We start from the raw sequence: 16,736 nt of genomic DNA on the forward strand, positions 1-16,736 counted from the left end.
ATACACTTATTTATTTCTTAGGGAATGAATGAGGCCTTGTTAGAGCCCTGTCAGAATAATTACCAGAAAGGATTTTTTTTTTCTCCCTCACTAGATGAGCTAGTCAGGTTAGGGGAATCATATTCCAGACAAATAAGATCAGGATGCAAAGCCCTGGCAGCTTTCCAAATGTCTACTGCATTTCAGTAAAGAGCTCTGGTAGCGTAGAGGTAACGAATCGGGCTGCTAAGCTCAAGGTCAGCTAGTTTGAAATTACCAGTGGTTCCGTGGGAGAAAGATGAGGCATTCTGCTCCTATAAAGATTTGCAGCCTTGGAAACCCTATACAGGGTCTCTATGAGTCAGAACTGACTTCAACGGCACACCACCACCACAACTACCACTGCATTTCAGTTGTTTAACCTATGTGGACAGAGCTCCAGCCTACACTTACCCGTCAGCCAGGGTGCAGACCCTTCCCTATCATTCTTCCTCATCTTGAGACTCTCAGATCTTGTGTTACACATTTCTTGCCATCCTTTTGTTTGTTGTCTTGCCTTTACTTTAGAATGCAATGTTTTATACCCATGGCAGGGAAGAAACTCAAGAGATGAGCAATTGCAGGAAGCTGTTCTTTCCCCTCTGCTGGAATGACAGAGAGAAGGAAGGTATGGTTGCTATAACCCAAGAGCCAAGGTCACCTAGCAGAAGCTGAAGCAACAGAGGACCTGCTCAGTCGGCATGAGAACCATGATGGAGACACTGACACAGCCAGACATGTTGCCCAAGGCAGTGAGAAAGAAGACAGATATTCTGGCTTCCCTCTGTCTCTTACCCTACCATCACTCCTGTCAAAATGTCAGATAGCAGACACCAGCAATCAAAAAGCGAAGAAGGATATACACCAGATATGTTTTTGTTGGTTTCTGTTATTTGAAAAAGAAAAGATTATCTCTGGATGGTAGGAGATTAAGTGCTCTTGGTTATTTTTTTCCCCTTTGAATTGCGGTTCATTTTTCTACATTAAGATTATAATTAAGGAGGAGGAATCTTTGAGTTAATAGGAATGCAAAAGATGGCAATGGATGTTGGGGATGGTTACTCTACAAGACAGATGCCACTGCTTTCACAGAATTGGAGAAGTGAAAAATGTTGAACTGGGAAATGCTGTGTCACCTATATTTTTACAACAATTAAAAAAATTAATGTGAAAAGTTTAAATTAAAAAAAAAATAAGATTTCAAAAGAAAGGAAAAAGTAGGGACAAAAGCATGAAGAAATGAAATCACTTAGTCTTGCAGGTGCTATGCAGAGCACAGCTGGAAATCCTCACTGTGATATGAAGGGCCATTCCCAAGGTGTCTCCACTTCAAATTACTATTGCTCCTCCAGCCAACAGCCCACACCCACTGGGGCACACTGCAAAGGCCAACTGTGAGACTGGCAAAGGGTTGAAAGGGCATTTGTGCTAACTTCCTAAATTATAGCTAACATTCCCAGGGACCAGCTTAACCTGGATTTATAGACTCACCCCTCTGTCAATATCTAACAAAATATTTTTTATGCTCACTTGATGTTGATTAATGAGAAGATATGAATCTCTTTCTGTTCAATTCAACAAATACAGTTTGAGCCCTGAACCGAACCAAACCCACTGCCTTCAAGTTGATGCTAACTAAAGCAACCTAAAGGACAAAGCAGAATTACCCCATTGGGTTACCAAGGTTGTAAATCTTTATAGAAGCAAACTGCCAACTTTGTCCTGCAGGAAAGGTGGTTGGTTACTGCATTGGACTGCAAAGCCATTTGAACCACAAGGTCAGTGGTTCAAGCTCACCAGCGGCTCCTTGGAAACCCTATACAGGGACTCTATGGGTTGTAACCAACTCGACAGAACTTAACAACAACACACAAGTGGTCAGAGCCCTGGTGTGGTTCTTCAGGTTAATGCCCTGTATTACAAAGTTGGTTTAAACTTCAAGGTCAACACTTCAAGCACTAGCTGCTCCTCGGAAACCCTATACAGGGTCGCTATGGGTCCGGACCAACTCAACGGCACTTAATAATAACAACATATACAAGTTGTTATGAGTCAGGCTGCTGCTGCTGACCTCACAGTCAGCAGTTCGAAACTACCAGTTGTTTTGCGGGAGAAAGATGAGGCGTTCTGCTCCCATAAAGATTTCCAGACTTGGAAACCCTATACAGGGTTGTTACAACCACTATCAACCACTAACCACCGTATATAAAATGCTGCACTAGATGCTAAAATGAATAAAGCAACATTTTGTCATATAACATAACTTATCTAGGAGTCCTGGTGTGGTGCTGTGGGATAATGCACTGGACTGCAAGGTCAGCAGTTCCAGCTCAGCCGCCATTCCTCGGAAACCCTATGCAGGGTCGCTATGAGTCAGTGACGATGGCACTTAAGAACAATAAGACTTATCTGACATGTTTTCTGAATAATCAGATGGCTTGGCTCCTTAACTATCTAATTATCATCAAGACAATTCTGATTCATAGCAACCCCATGTGTATGAAAACAGAACGGTGCACTGTAGGATTTTCAGTGGTTGTGGTGCTGTGAGTTAATGCGCTGGACTGCAAAGTCGGCAGTTCAGGCTCACCAGTCACTCCTCAGAAACCCTACACAAGGTTTCTATGTGTCCGAACTGACTCAACAGCACTTAACCTACAACAATAATCTTTTCTAAGCAGATACCAAGCCTTTCTTCCAAGGCAATTCTGAGTGGATTCAAACCACTAACTTTTCAGTTTACAGTCAACAGTTATTCTGGATCCCTAGTCCTGCCACATTATATTTGTACAGTACTTTACATTTATAAGCTCATATAATAAACATCTATCTATCTATCTATCATCTATCTATCTATCTATCTATCTATCTATCTATCTATCTATCTATCTATCTATCATCTATCCACATTATATTATGGTTCTAACTGCCAATGTTCATAATTTGCATACCTCAGGAACTTTATGAACACCTCCTCTACAGCATATGATACTATCTATTTATTATTTTCCATCTAATCTTTAAGCTAGCTTCTTGAGAACAGGTGTTATTCTAGCCAGTTGTCAATAACCTTTGTGAAACTGTTCCATTTAATTGAATCCATAAATACATAGACTAACAGTCATTTGAACAGAACAAGGCAATACTATGAAGTCTAAAATCAGGAAGAGCAAGTGTCAGGGTTGTATCCTTTCACCCTATGTATTCAATCTGTATGCTGAGCAAATAACTCATGAAGTTGGATGATGAAGAATGTGGCATCAGGGTTGGAAGAAGATTTATTAACAACCTACATAATCCAACTTGTTGAGTTATTTGCTCTTTCTTTTCAGTAAGCAAGATAGTGTGAGGACTTGAAGCACTCACTGACAAAGATCAAAGACTATAGCCTTCAGCATGGATTACACCTTAACATAAACAAAACAAATATCAATACAACTAGACTAATAAGCAACATCATGATAAATGGAGAAAGTAGTGAAGTTGTCAAGGGTTCATTTTGCTTGGATCCACAATCAACGCCCATGGAAGCAACAGTCAAAAAGTCAAATGATGTATCACATTAGGCAAATCTGCTGCATAAGACTTTTTAAAGTGTTAAAGAGCAAAAGCAGTTTGAGGCAGCTTGAGTATAAACTTACTCTGATAACTGGAAAAAAGAAAAAAAGGCTTATTTATGAGCATCTTCAACTGCAAACCAGGAATAAAATTAAGTTGAAGAACTGAAAAAACATTGGAACAGCACAAAAGCATAGCAATTTAGCTCTCTGTTCATTCCTTATGCCATTAACGAGTAACTTTTAATCTTTAATCCTCCTCACTAAGCTGCTTTTACTGTCCCATCTGCTCCTCTTACTCATGCCTGCAGGATCTTATAATTAAATTCTAATTAAAGTTGAAGGCATGTAATAAAGAAAACACTTGCGGAATGTCTTTGATTCAAGAGGCCAAAATAACATTTCAGCAGTTTGAGAAATGAATTATATCCCCATCGTTTAACATGCATCTTTAAAATGGAATTAAAATGGGAAATTCCAATCTTCGTGATTTCACCAGCCACCAAAACCAAACTCACTGCTGTCGAGTTGATTCCAATTCATGGGAAAACTACAGGCCTGAATCGAATTGCTCCTTTGGCTAGGCAAGGCTACAAAATCTTTCCAGTAGCTTACCACCACATCTTCCCCCTGTAGAGTGAGTGGTGAATCCAAATCAACCTTTCCATTTGCAGCCCAGTGCTTAACCCACTGTGCCACCAGCAGTCCCTTTTACCAGCTACACAATATGTGAATATGTTCATCATGCTGCGTTAATTCTAAGTCACCTTGAACACATCATGAAGAGGATTCTGTATGGTGTACACAGAGTGGATGTAAGCACAGTGAGAATATGGACACACTGGTCTTGGGCATCAGCATCTACTAGCATGACTCCTGAATACTGAGAACAGAGGGTTTTCACTCTCTTCATCTAATCTATCATCAAATTTGATCCAATCTACATCTCTTGCATCTTGCAAATAAATTCTCACATCAGCTACATTAGTTCAATCCTCCAACATCACTTGGATTATTGCAAAAATGTTCACTTCCAGTCTCAACCACCTCTTCTAATTCACACTCCATACCACACAGGTGGCATTTACTTTAAATTTCATAAGATTGATAGGATCAGGTTACTTCATTGTGGCTGTAGGTTAAAATGCAATTTCTTAAAACTTGTTATTGCGAATTGAATGAAGACTTGTAGAACAAGCAGATCATCAATTTTGCATCCAACAAATCATACACTTTGTTCCACCTCGACTGAAATCCCCTCAATGTAACAACACTTATCCCTTTACCTCCCTGGGTTTCTTGTTTCCATTCTTCCATCTTTCCCACCCTTCTAAATTTTGTCCTTAAAGTAAATACTTTTGATTTCAAATTGCTGCCTAGTCTATGGTGTGCATGCCTGACTAGTTGTTGTCCCCCCTATAGATCTATCATTTGACTGAAAATTGAACCAAGGGTTGGGTTCAGTTCCAAACCTGAAGGGTCATAGTCTCAGTGCCCTACCAGTCTCTGTCTGACCAGTAAGAATGGTCTTTTTGATTATTTGAAAATTAAATTATTTTTATTAATAGTAATTATAACAGCCATTAATAACCAATTATATGTTTGTAACTATATAAATTTCCAGCTAGTGATCTTTCTTTGTTTCCAACATACACATTCCAATGAACAGTGATTATCAATTCATGTCGACTGCATGATTGATTAATTTCAAACTACAGAAGTTGGTAAATTTTTCATTTTTTCTTCTTTGGCATTTCTATGTGTATTTGAATAACAGTCATATTAATGGTTCTTCCTTGTAGGCATATGCCTAGTATACTATCACTCATAGCTCTGTACTTCAGAATAGATTTTGAAATGTTCTTTTTGACAATGAACATAAAATGATTCCTCTTCAATTTGTCATTCCTAGCATAGTAGATCTAGGACTATCTACTACTATCTATTTCTAGCATACTAGACTAGACTAATCAAAATGACCAATTCCAGTCTGTTTGGGTTCATTAAAGTCTATGATATAAATCTTTATTTATTCCATTTCATTTTTTGACATTTCATTTATTCCAATTCTCCTAGATTCATATTTCATACAGTCTACATTCTGATTACTAATGGATATTTGTCACTCTTTCTTCTCCTTTTCAGTAGTAACCCATCAGCAAACAAAGATCCTGAAAGCTTTACTCAATCCACGCGGAGCCAGCTCTTCCCCAGTCATAGTTTGAGTGTCTTCCAATGTGAAGGGCTCATGCTCTGACACTATTTTCAGACATTGTTCCACAGCTATTCAGGTTTTCCCTGGTAAGTTTTTTTGAGAAGTGGATTACCATGTTCTCCTTCTTGATTTGTCTTAGTCTAGAAAGGTCACTGAAACCACACCACCATGGTTGACCTTACTAGTACTTGAAATCCTGGGGGGATAGCTCTCAGCATTACAGCAACATGAAAGTCACATTATGACAAACAGATTAGTGGATCAATAGTTGGAAAATAAGGTCTTTATTATAGAAACTACATCAGAGACTGCTTGAGAGAATTTCGTGAAACTACTATCTGTTCTTTGCAAATATCTTTTTCAACAACATAAACAGCAACTGTACACATAAACCTTACCAGATGAAATGCAAAAGAATGAAGCTGACTACATCTGTGGAAAAAGATGATGGAGAATCTAATATCATCAGCCAGATGATCAACTGCTCATATGCAAGTTCAGGCTGAAACTCAAGAAAATTAAGATAAGTCCATGAGAGCCAAAATATAACACTGAGTATATCACTTCTGAATCTAAAGATCATCACAATAATAGATTTTATGCAGTGAATGAACACAAATGACTAACGACCAGATGACATGTGGAATGACATAAAGGATATCATGTAAAAAGAAAGCAAAATATCATTAAAAAGAGAGGAGAGGAAGAAAAGCAAAAAAAAGGAGGATTCTGAAACTTGTTCTTGAATATATAGTAACTAAAGAAAATGTAAGAAACAATGAAGTTAAAGAGTTGAACAGAAGATTTCAAATGGCTGCTTGAGAAGATAAAGTGAAGTATTATAATGAAATATGCAAAGTCCTGGAGCTAGAAATCAAAATGCAATATTATACCTGGTGAATGGAAGAAAAAGTTTCAGCCTAGAGTTATAATCGTGAAAGATTTTATGAGCAAGGTATTAAAGGATGCAGTAAGCATCAAGGGAAGATGGGACAATGCACTACATCAATGTACAAAAAGAAAAAAAATTGGTTAGTATTTAACCATTTCAGGAAGTAGCGTATGATCAAGCACCTATGGTAGTGATGGAAGAAGTTCAAGTTTTCACTGAGACACCAGAGAAAAACAAGGGTCCATGAGTTTACAGAATATCAATTGAGATGTTTCAACAAACGGATACAAGAAATTTGCAAGACATCTATCTAGCCAATCACCTGGAAGAGATCCACATTTATGTCCTTTCCAAAGAAAGGTGATCCAACAGAATGTGGAAATCATAGAACAATATCATTAACATCACATGCAAGTATAATTTTCCTAAATATAATTTTTTAATGTTTGCAGCATTACATCAAAGTGAATGTCTAGAAAATTCAAGCAAGATTCAGAAGAGGACATGGAATAAGGGATAACATTGCTGATATCAAATGGACCTTGAATGAAAGCATAGAATACCAGAAAGACAATAACCTGTGTTTTATTTACTACACAAAGGCATTCCACTGTAGAACCTATCAATTATGGATTAAAAATGGGAACTCCAAAACACTTAAGTGTGTTCATATGGAACCTGTGCATAGACCAAGAGATAATCATTCTAACAGAAAATGATATACTATAAGGATTAAAATCAAGAAAGAGTGTGTCAGGACTGTAACCTTTCACTATACATTTTCATTCTGTATGCTGAGTAAATAATCCAAGAAGATGTACTATACAAGGAAAAATAAAGCGTCAGGATTGGAGGAAGACTCATTAAACACCTGCAAATGCAGATGACACAGCCTTGCTTATTCAAAGTGAAAAAGACGTAAAGCACTTACTGATGAAGATAGAAGCCTCATTATGGATTACACTTCAACAAAAAGAAATTAGAAATCATCACAAATGAACCAATGAGCAATATCATGATAAATTGAGAAAATACTGAAATTGATAAGAATTTTATTTTGCCTGGATCCACAGTCAATGTCTATGGAAGCAGTAATCAAGATATCAAATGAACTATTGAACTGGGCAAACCTGCTGCAACAGATCTCTTTAAAGTACTAAAAAACAAAGAAGTCACTTTAAAGACAAAGGTGAGCCTGATCCCAGCCATAGTGTTTCCAGTCACCTGACATGCATGAGAAAGCTGGTCAATAAATAAGAATGACGGAAGAATAATTGATGCCTGCGATTATGATGTTGACAAAGAATATTGACTATAACATGGACTGTCAGCTGAACAAAATAATCTACCTTGAAAGAAGAATAGCTAGAATGCTCCTTAGAATTTAAGATGGTAAGATTTTATCTTGTGTACTTTGTAAATGTTATCAGGTGGAACCAGTCCCTGGAATAGAACATCATATTGAGAAAGTCGAGGGTCAGTGAAAATAGGACAACCCTCAGCAAGATAGATTTGACACAGTGGTTGCAGACAATGGGCTCAAACAAAGCAATAATTGTGAGGATGTTGCCGAATTGAGCAGTGTTTTGTTCTGTTTTGGATGCTCTGAATTGGATCCCACTGGACAGTATTAACAACAATTATATAAATAATTATTATAACAATTAACCAGGTACTGTTTGAAGCATTACATATTATTCAAATAGTCACAACCATGCTGTGAGACAGGTCCTATTATGTCAGATGAGGAAACTGAAGGACCCAAAGTTTTAAGTATTTGCCCAAGATCACAGTGGTTTATAGGGTTTACAGACGGTCATTCTGGCTCCAGAATCGAAGTCATAAACACTGCTGATGTCCCACAGCCTGAGTAAATCACATAAGGACTCCCTACTCTTCAACACAACTGTTCCCAGATGAATTCTATGGTCTGATTATATAATTTTGAGTACACCATAGTCTTTCTTGCTGCCTTTTGGCCAAGTGCTACTATGTGCTAGGCAGGACAGTGAGGCTAGTTGATCACACAGAAGCACCCCCCAGAGATGGGAGGTGAAAACAAATCTAACTCTCATGATACTTATTGTTAAGGGCCATGGAGTCAATTCTGACTCATAGTGACCCAGTATAGTGTTTCTGAGGAACAGTTAGTGGGTTTGAACCACCGACTCTGGGGTGAGTAGCCCAGTGTTTATCCTACAGCACCACACCAGGACTCAGCTCTTAATATTTACTAGCTCTTAACACTTTGCTTTGCCCTTTTAAAGAGGTATGCATTTAAAAACAATCTGATATGCTTCTCATGATGTATATGTACATATAGCTAACATCAACACGTTAGTCACAAGACCCTACTCTACACTTCCACACAACGTCTGCTCTAGGTGAGTTACCATTTCCTGAACATGCAGTGAATTTTCACACTGGCGGGCCTTCATTCATGTTCATACTTTGTGGGTACTTCTCAACTTGTAGATCCTGCAGATCTAGTGTATTCAACTCATCTCATCCTTCAGTATTAATTAAATAACCGTAAAGTACTAAGGCTACACTAAATGACAAGGATTTGGCCCCAAGCCCTTTGAGAACTTACAGTCTAGTTGAAGGCAAAAACAAGTAAATAAATAAAATATTTTTGTTGTAGTTGTTGTTAAGTGCCATTGAGTGGTTCCAACCCATAGAGACCCATAGGGTTTCAGAGGAGCTTGAACCACCAACCTTGTGGTTCGAATCAACTTTGCAGTTCAGCTAATTAACCCACAGCACCACACCAAGACTCCAAATAAAATAACAGTATGTCTTATAATAGAGGGAATAGTAGGCTGTCTTGGTCGCTCATAGAAACAGTCTGGAAGACGTTTTAGTGTCCCTTCTTTGAGTTATTGCTGATTCTCTTCACCACAAATAAGTGTTTCTCCTGTTTATTTAACGGTCACTCTATAATTGTGACATTTTTCACACTAAATTGTAATTTTTGGTTGGAGTATTTGTCTTCATCACTAGAATCAGTTACTTGAGGGAAGTAATTTGTTTAAACATCAAATACTTATTGAATGACTTGTAGCAATGCAGTGGTTAAAAGCATGAGTTTTCTAGTGTAAATCCTGGAAAGCACTTATTAACCACGTGACCTTGGGCCAACTACTTAACATTACAGCCTCTCAGCATTTTCCACATCTCTAAAATTGGAATCAATTAGAAATACTGAAGTTTAGCGTGTCCCCAGTATTCACCCAAAATCACAGCCAGCTTTATCTTTGGCCTCAGTCTTTTTCAACACCTATTTCAACATCATTCCTGCCATTACTCAACCTGACTGTTCACTGATGACAGGAAATTGAGGGTCACAGTTCTATCTAAAGATTATAAAAAAGTCAATACTAAAAAACAGGATTTACTGTTAATATTGTATTGAACGCCAAATACTGCTAAGTAATTTAGATTAACTTGGAGTGAAAAATCTCTTTATGAGTTTTACATGTTTAAAATGTACCAGTTGGTTTAAATGTATATGGTGTGGACCTGTGGGCTAATGAGCTGGACTGCAAGATTGGTTTGAATTTCAAGGTCAGTGGTTCAAGCTCATCAGCCACTCCTCAGAAATCCTATACAGGGTTGCTATGAGTCAGAACTGACTCAGCAGATCTTAACAACAGCAACAACTTGGTGTATTTAACACAAATTTACAATAATATATATGTTGTGGTTGCTAGGTGCCATGAAGTCTTTTCCAACTCATAGTGACCTTATGCACAACAGGACGAAACACTGCTCGGTTGTGCACCAACCTCACAATTGTTGCTACACTGGAACCCATTGCTGCTGCCACTGTGCTATTCCATTTCATTGGGGGTCTCACGCTTTTTCACTGATGCACCACTTTACTAAGCATGATATCCTTCTCTAGGAACTGGTCCCTCCTGATAATCTGTCTTAAGCATGACAGACAAAGACTGGCCAGCTTGACTTCTAAGGATTGTCTGGTTGTACTTCCTCCAACATAGATCTGCTTGTTCTTCTGAAAGTTCATGTACTTTTTTTTCTTTTTTTAATGTTTTATTGTGAATTATATGGTAGTTTACATGAGAGAACTTTAGTCTTACATTAATTCCATTGTATATCATCTCATTGCCATGGTTCCAATCCCCTCCATGCATCATCAACCAGCTAAAGGGAATATCCTAGAAACCCGCCCCCTACACTTCCCCCTCCCCCCATCCCCAGTTTTCGGCCCACAGTCCCTTTCCCTCTCTGGATCCAGAGTCCCCAGCCGCTTCGTTACTCCACGTCTTTGTCTCTGTCTCCATCTCAGGCACCTCTGTTTCTCTGGGTAGGGTCCCGCTCTAGGCTCTTCTCCGTTGATGGTCCCAGATAGCTCCGCTCCTAGCCTGTAGAATTAATCACTCCATTCCTTGTTACAAAACTTCTACCTTTGCATTTCCAACCCTCATAATCCGTCCTGATCAGCATTCTTCACTAAAGTATCGTGAGTTACCCGTCTGTATTTCCTTTCATCAGCTCTGCCCAGACAGATTGAATAGTACCCATTGGAGATTCTGCCTTCCTCCATGCTCCCTTGCACTAGGTTCCACCTTGAAAGCTTATAAGCCAGTCACTTCTTGCCTTTGTAGTTCCCCCCTCAGATTCATGTATCCAATGTCCAAGTTGCCCATCTCCGTCCACTCTGTGTGTGGAGGGGGTGGGAATGATTCTTGCTGTAAGGATTTGTTCCTTCTTTTGAGTTGCTGCTCCATAGGTATAGGTCAAGTTCATCCAGTCATCCGGTCCAGGTCACGTGGGTTTCATCTGCAAGTGTGGGCACTCCTGTGCACATGTCCTCTCTTCCCGTCAGCCGGTAGCTTCACTCTCCTCTTGAGTCCTCCTTGGCCACGCCACTGACTTTGGGCCCAAGAGTCCCCAGATCTCCTCACACTGCTTGCCCTCCAGGTCCCCAACTGGGTCCACAGAAGTCCACTGAACATTGTAGGGCTTAGCTTGCCACTTCATTGCTGCTTTTACCCCATCGGTGATGTGTGTGGTCACCAATCAGAGCGTGTATTTCCATTGAGTCTTAGTCTTGGAAGGGGTTTGCGTTGAGAGGACCTGGCTACTTGCCTTGATGTTTCCTAGGGAAGCGATTTCTTTGTTCTTGTAGTAACAGTCCATCTGCCTCCATTTTTCCTACAGGTCTTTCTTTCAAGAGGTATCTTTTATTCTTCTAGCCACTCCAGGCTGCTCTGCTCGTCCTTTCAAGTGGAGATTTCTCATCTCTGGAGATCTGGATGTGGTGGTTCTGGTTTCTACCTATAGTTTTATGTATTGCAGAGGCTCTGCAGGAAGCCCCGTTCACTGGGTACACTGTAGCCCCATTTTAGGTATTCCAATCAGCCATAGGCAGAAGACGGTGAAAGTACATGTACTTTTAATATTCTTATCTAACACCATAACTCAAATGCATCAATTATTTTACAGTCTTCCTTATTCACTGTACAATTTCCACACACATGTGAAGCTACTGAAAATACTTTGGCTTGGGTCCAGAGCCCTGTAGTCCTCAAACTGACATCTTTACTATTGAACACTTTAAATCTATTGTGCAATAGATTTGTCTAATGCAATATATCATTTGATTTCTTTTTTTTATTTTCTTGACTGCTGCTTCTACATATGTTGTTGTTGTTCAGTGCCATTGAGTTAGTTCCAACTCATGGAGACCTTGTACTGGGTTTCCGAGGAGCAAGTGGTGAGTTCGAACCACCAACTTTGTGGATCAAACAGACCTTGCAGTTCAATGCAATATCCTGCAGTGCCACACCAGGGCTCCTAATTAATATAAATCATTATACAATATTATACAATATAAAGATATAGCACATAATATATATATCATCATGAAAGTGAATGTTATTCATGATTTTGAAAACTTATTATGTACCAAATCATTTAGTAACTAAAACAATTTAATTGCCTTGAATTGATAGTTAAACCAAATATTAAGAGAGCATTAGAGAGGCCGGATGTGAGTGGAACAGCCATTTCCTGTTTCTCTGCAAGTTTCCGCCAGCTTTTTGGTTGGTGGCTACTGCTGGGCTCCAGCTGACAGTCCGCTGAGCATTAGGCTGAGCCCGGGCACCCTGCGCCCCCCCTCCCCCCGCCGCCCGCAGCTCAGGGCGCTGCCTTTGTCACCTCCCTGCAAGTGGCCCAGCTGCAGGCCATCAAGTGAGTGGGAGACGGAGCTGTAGGTAAAACTTGCCTATTGATCAGTTACACAACCTATGCATTTCTTGGAGACATACCCACTGTCTTTGACAACTACTCTGCCAATATTATGTTGTTAAGCGCCCTCGAGTCGATTCCGATCCATAGTGTCTCTGTATAGGGTTTCCGAGGAGCAGATGGTGAATTTGAACCACTGACCTTGCAGTTCAAACAGCTTTGCAGTCTGGTGCATTAACCCACATGTTATGGTAGATGGAAAACCCGTGAATCAGGGCTTATGTAAGGATACAGCTGGACAAGATTACCATCGATTACACCCCCGCGCCTATCTGCAAATAAGCGTGTTCTTAATTTACTTTTTCCCTCGTGAGTCTGTATTGTTTGAAAATGTCCCGGCAAAGTGGTACCTTGAGTGGTGACACCATTGTCCCAACACTCCCATCATCTTTGTGGGAACCAAGCTGGATGTGAGGGATGATAAAAACACAATCAACAAGCTGAAGGAGAAGAACCTGACTCCCATCACATACTCCCAGGGCTTAGTGATGGCCAAGGAGATTGGTGCTGTCAAGTATCTGGAGTGCTCTGTGCTCAGACAGCGAAGCCTCAAGACAGTGTTTGATGAATCCATCAGAGCCATCCCCCTGCCCACCCCCTGTCAAGAAGACGAAGAGAAAATGGCTGCTGTTGTAAAAGAGCAGAGCCCCTTGTCCTTCCCCACCTACTCCCTATCCCCTACCTCACTCATTGCACGCTTTGCTCAAAAACTGTGGAGCGGTTGCACTCAATGCCAAGTTTTTGTTACAGAGTAGTTTTCCCATAAAACCACTTTGAACCAATCAGTCATTTCAGGGTTTGCTTGAATGTAAGAGTCTGAACTTTCACATTCGATAAAAATTTAGCTCAAAAACAAGCCTTTAATATTAAAGCCTTATTTTTCCAAAGCCCCAAGTCTTCCTCAGATTAAGAGCTGCCAAAATACCCTGTGAATTAAATTGCATTGTTGTGCTATAAACACTAAGCACTAAACTGCTTGAAGACCTTTTTCTCTAAATAACTGTAGCTTCTGATGTCGGGAAATGAAGCCACTTCCTAACTGGTTTTCAGATTTGTTGTAAATCAGTACACACAACCTCCTTACTGAAACGTCGCCATCTAACGCACCCAGGAATTTATCAGTCTGTGTGCACGACATAACCTTGTCCTGTATGTCTGAATGGAGTCAGTCTTAACACTGAACCCGTTTTGATTTTTTGCAGTGAGATTTTAAAAAAATATTCATTTGTTAGCTTCTGCTGAGATTTTGAACAGAGACCTTGTCTACACATTCCCTTGTGAAGTATTCTGCTGGGGAGGAGAGTAGGGAACACATGATGTGATCAAAGATAGTATTTTAACAAGATTTGAAGTGGTGATTAATTGACACTACATTGTACACAGAATTGTGAAACAGAATAAAAACGTCACAGGTCAAAATCTTTCCCAAGGTTAATTTCTGTCCAGTACACTAGATGAGGCACAAAAGGCCAATATTATCAGTGGATTCTCCTTTTTCTACTATCTGCCAGCCCAAATCCACAATTGGGCATTTAATTCATTTTTGACTGGCCGTTCCCATAGATGCTTAATTTAGTGAGTGCTTTTCTTGTAGAATCCTGTCTTCATGAGTAATATGTCTCCTTGTATTATAAAATCTTTCTGATAATGCAGTAGAAGTAGGTTTGTTTCCTAGAGGAGCCCCAGCATTCCATTTCCACATCACTTTATTCAATGCTACTGAAGTATGCTCCTTAGTTTTCTAGTAACTAGGTGTAAAGATCATGTGTAGCCACTTGACAGTTTTTGAAATATTTTCGATACCCTTCAACTATGAATTTTCTTTAACACCACGGTCTTGCCAGATCACTAACACTGTAATTTGACTAATGCTGACCCACTGCAGTACCTCACCTACTGGACACATGATTCCTATTGTTGCTTTTCCTTAAAAAGGTAACTTTGGGTCACGAGGTTCTGTAAACTCAATGCTAACCATGTCCTGTACACCTTACACACTGGCAAAAATATAATGTTGGACCTTTCAACCACTAGAATAAGTTTTATAAATTGACAGTTTCAGAATTGTTGAGTGTTTTCACACTGAGCTTTTGCTAATGCAATTAGCACTAAGTTTGCATGTATGACTTAATAAATCTTTGAATCATAAAAAACAAGAAAGCATTAGTTAGGTGAATTGAAAAATACTTTTTGAGATTATGAATCCTTATAAAAGGTTAAGTATTATGGAGCAAAGTACTCTTAAAAATGACATTTTAAGTTTGGTTCTAACATTAACTCTAGCACTCATGTCGTTTGGGACTATTGAATCAGTTCTGACTCATAGGGACCTTATGCACAACAGAATAAAACTGCCTGGTCTTAACACTGAGCCATCAGTGTTAAGCTTGAGCCCACTGCTGCTGCCAATGTGCCAATCCATTTCGTTGGGGGGTCTTCCTCTTTTTCACTGACCCTCTACTTTACCAAGCATGAGGTCCTTCTGCAGAAACTGTTCCCGTCAGGTACTATGTCTGAAGTATGAGACACAAAGGCTGGCAATACTGGCTTCTGTGGAGTTTCTGGCTGTACTTCCTCCAGTACACTTTGTTGGTTCTTCTGGCAGTCCATGGTACTTTTAATATTCTTCTCCAACACCATAACTCAAATGCATCAATTATTCCAGTTCCAGGTTCTTTCTTATGCATTGTCCAACTTTTCACATGCACTGGAAATACCATGCTTGGGTCAAGTGCACATTAGTCCTCAAACTGACACCTTTGCTTTTGAACACTTTAAAGAGGTCATTGCAGCAGTTTGCCTACTGCAATATGTTGACGGATATTTTTTTTAGGTTTTTATTGTGGATTGAATAAAAGTTTACAGGGCAGACCATCAGTTTTACATTCAACAAATCGTACACCTAGTTTCATTATAATGATTATAATCACCTCCATGTACCATCATTTAACAGTATTTCTTTCTATTCACTTGAGTTTTTTGTGTTTTTTTTTTAAAAACAAAACAAAACCAAAACCTCACTCAGGCATATATAATAATGTACACATCCAAAGGGCACCTTCTGCAAGTCTACCACCTGGTCACTGGCTCTTAGTCCCTCTCTTCCCATGAATCTGGATTCCTTGGCCACTCCCTCACCATGTCCCCATCTCTGCCTCCATCTCTGTTGTCCATGCTTCTCTGGATAAGGTTCCACATTCTGCTTCTGCTCTTCTCCCTTGATGGTCCTAGGGTCCTCTGTTTCTGGACTGTAAAATGAACCACTCCCATGTTTTTGTTACAAAACTTCTACCTTTACAATTGTGAGAATCACAATTAGTCACGATGACAAGTATTCACTACTGAAGGATACGAATCTTATCCCCATCTCTTTTCACCAGACCCATCTAGACAAAATGAAAACTATTCAGTGGGGACTCTTTCTTTACCCCACACTCTTACACTAAACTCCCTCTTGAACCTTGTAAGCCACTCACTTCATGCCTTTATCGTGCCCCCTCATTTTAAGTAGCCAATGTCTAAAATGCCCCTACCTACCTACCCTGGGTATAGAGGGGATAGCATTGACACTTGATGTGAAGACTCCTTCCCTCTCTGTAGGTATTTAGAGTTACTACCTCCATGAGTTAAGGAGCTCTGGTAGCGTAATGGTTACGAATCAGGCTGCGAACCTCAAGGTCAGCAGTTTGAAACTACCAGCTGCTCCGTGGGAGAAAGATGAGGCTTTCTGCTCCCGTAAAACCCTGTTCAGGGTCACTATGGGTCAGAACCGACTCGA

The 16,736-nt window shown here is 39.7% G+C and overlaps 1 protein-coding gene and 1 pseudogene across 3 annotated transcripts in view; one reads left to right on the plus strand and one right to left on the minus strand.

The window, feature by feature from the left end:
• The window catches only part of LOC102825726, a 48,854-nt pseudogene extending 35,260 nt beyond the window's left edge, over nucleotides 1–13,594 (plus strand).
• Nucleotides 1–16,736, minus strand: part of FGGY (FGGY carbohydrate kinase domain containing) — a 677,880-nt gene that overhangs the window by 498,673 nt on the left and 162,471 nt on the right. The gene's annotated exons all lie outside the window — the stretch shown is intronic.

The sequence above is a fragment of the Chrysochloris asiatica genome, unplaced genomic scaffold, assembly GCF_000296735.1.
Source record: "Chrysochloris asiatica unplaced genomic scaffold, ChrAsi1.0 scaffold00048, whole genome shotgun sequence".
Taxonomy (NCBI): domain Eukaryota; kingdom Metazoa; phylum Chordata; class Mammalia; order Afrosoricida; family Chrysochloridae; genus Chrysochloris; species Chrysochloris asiatica.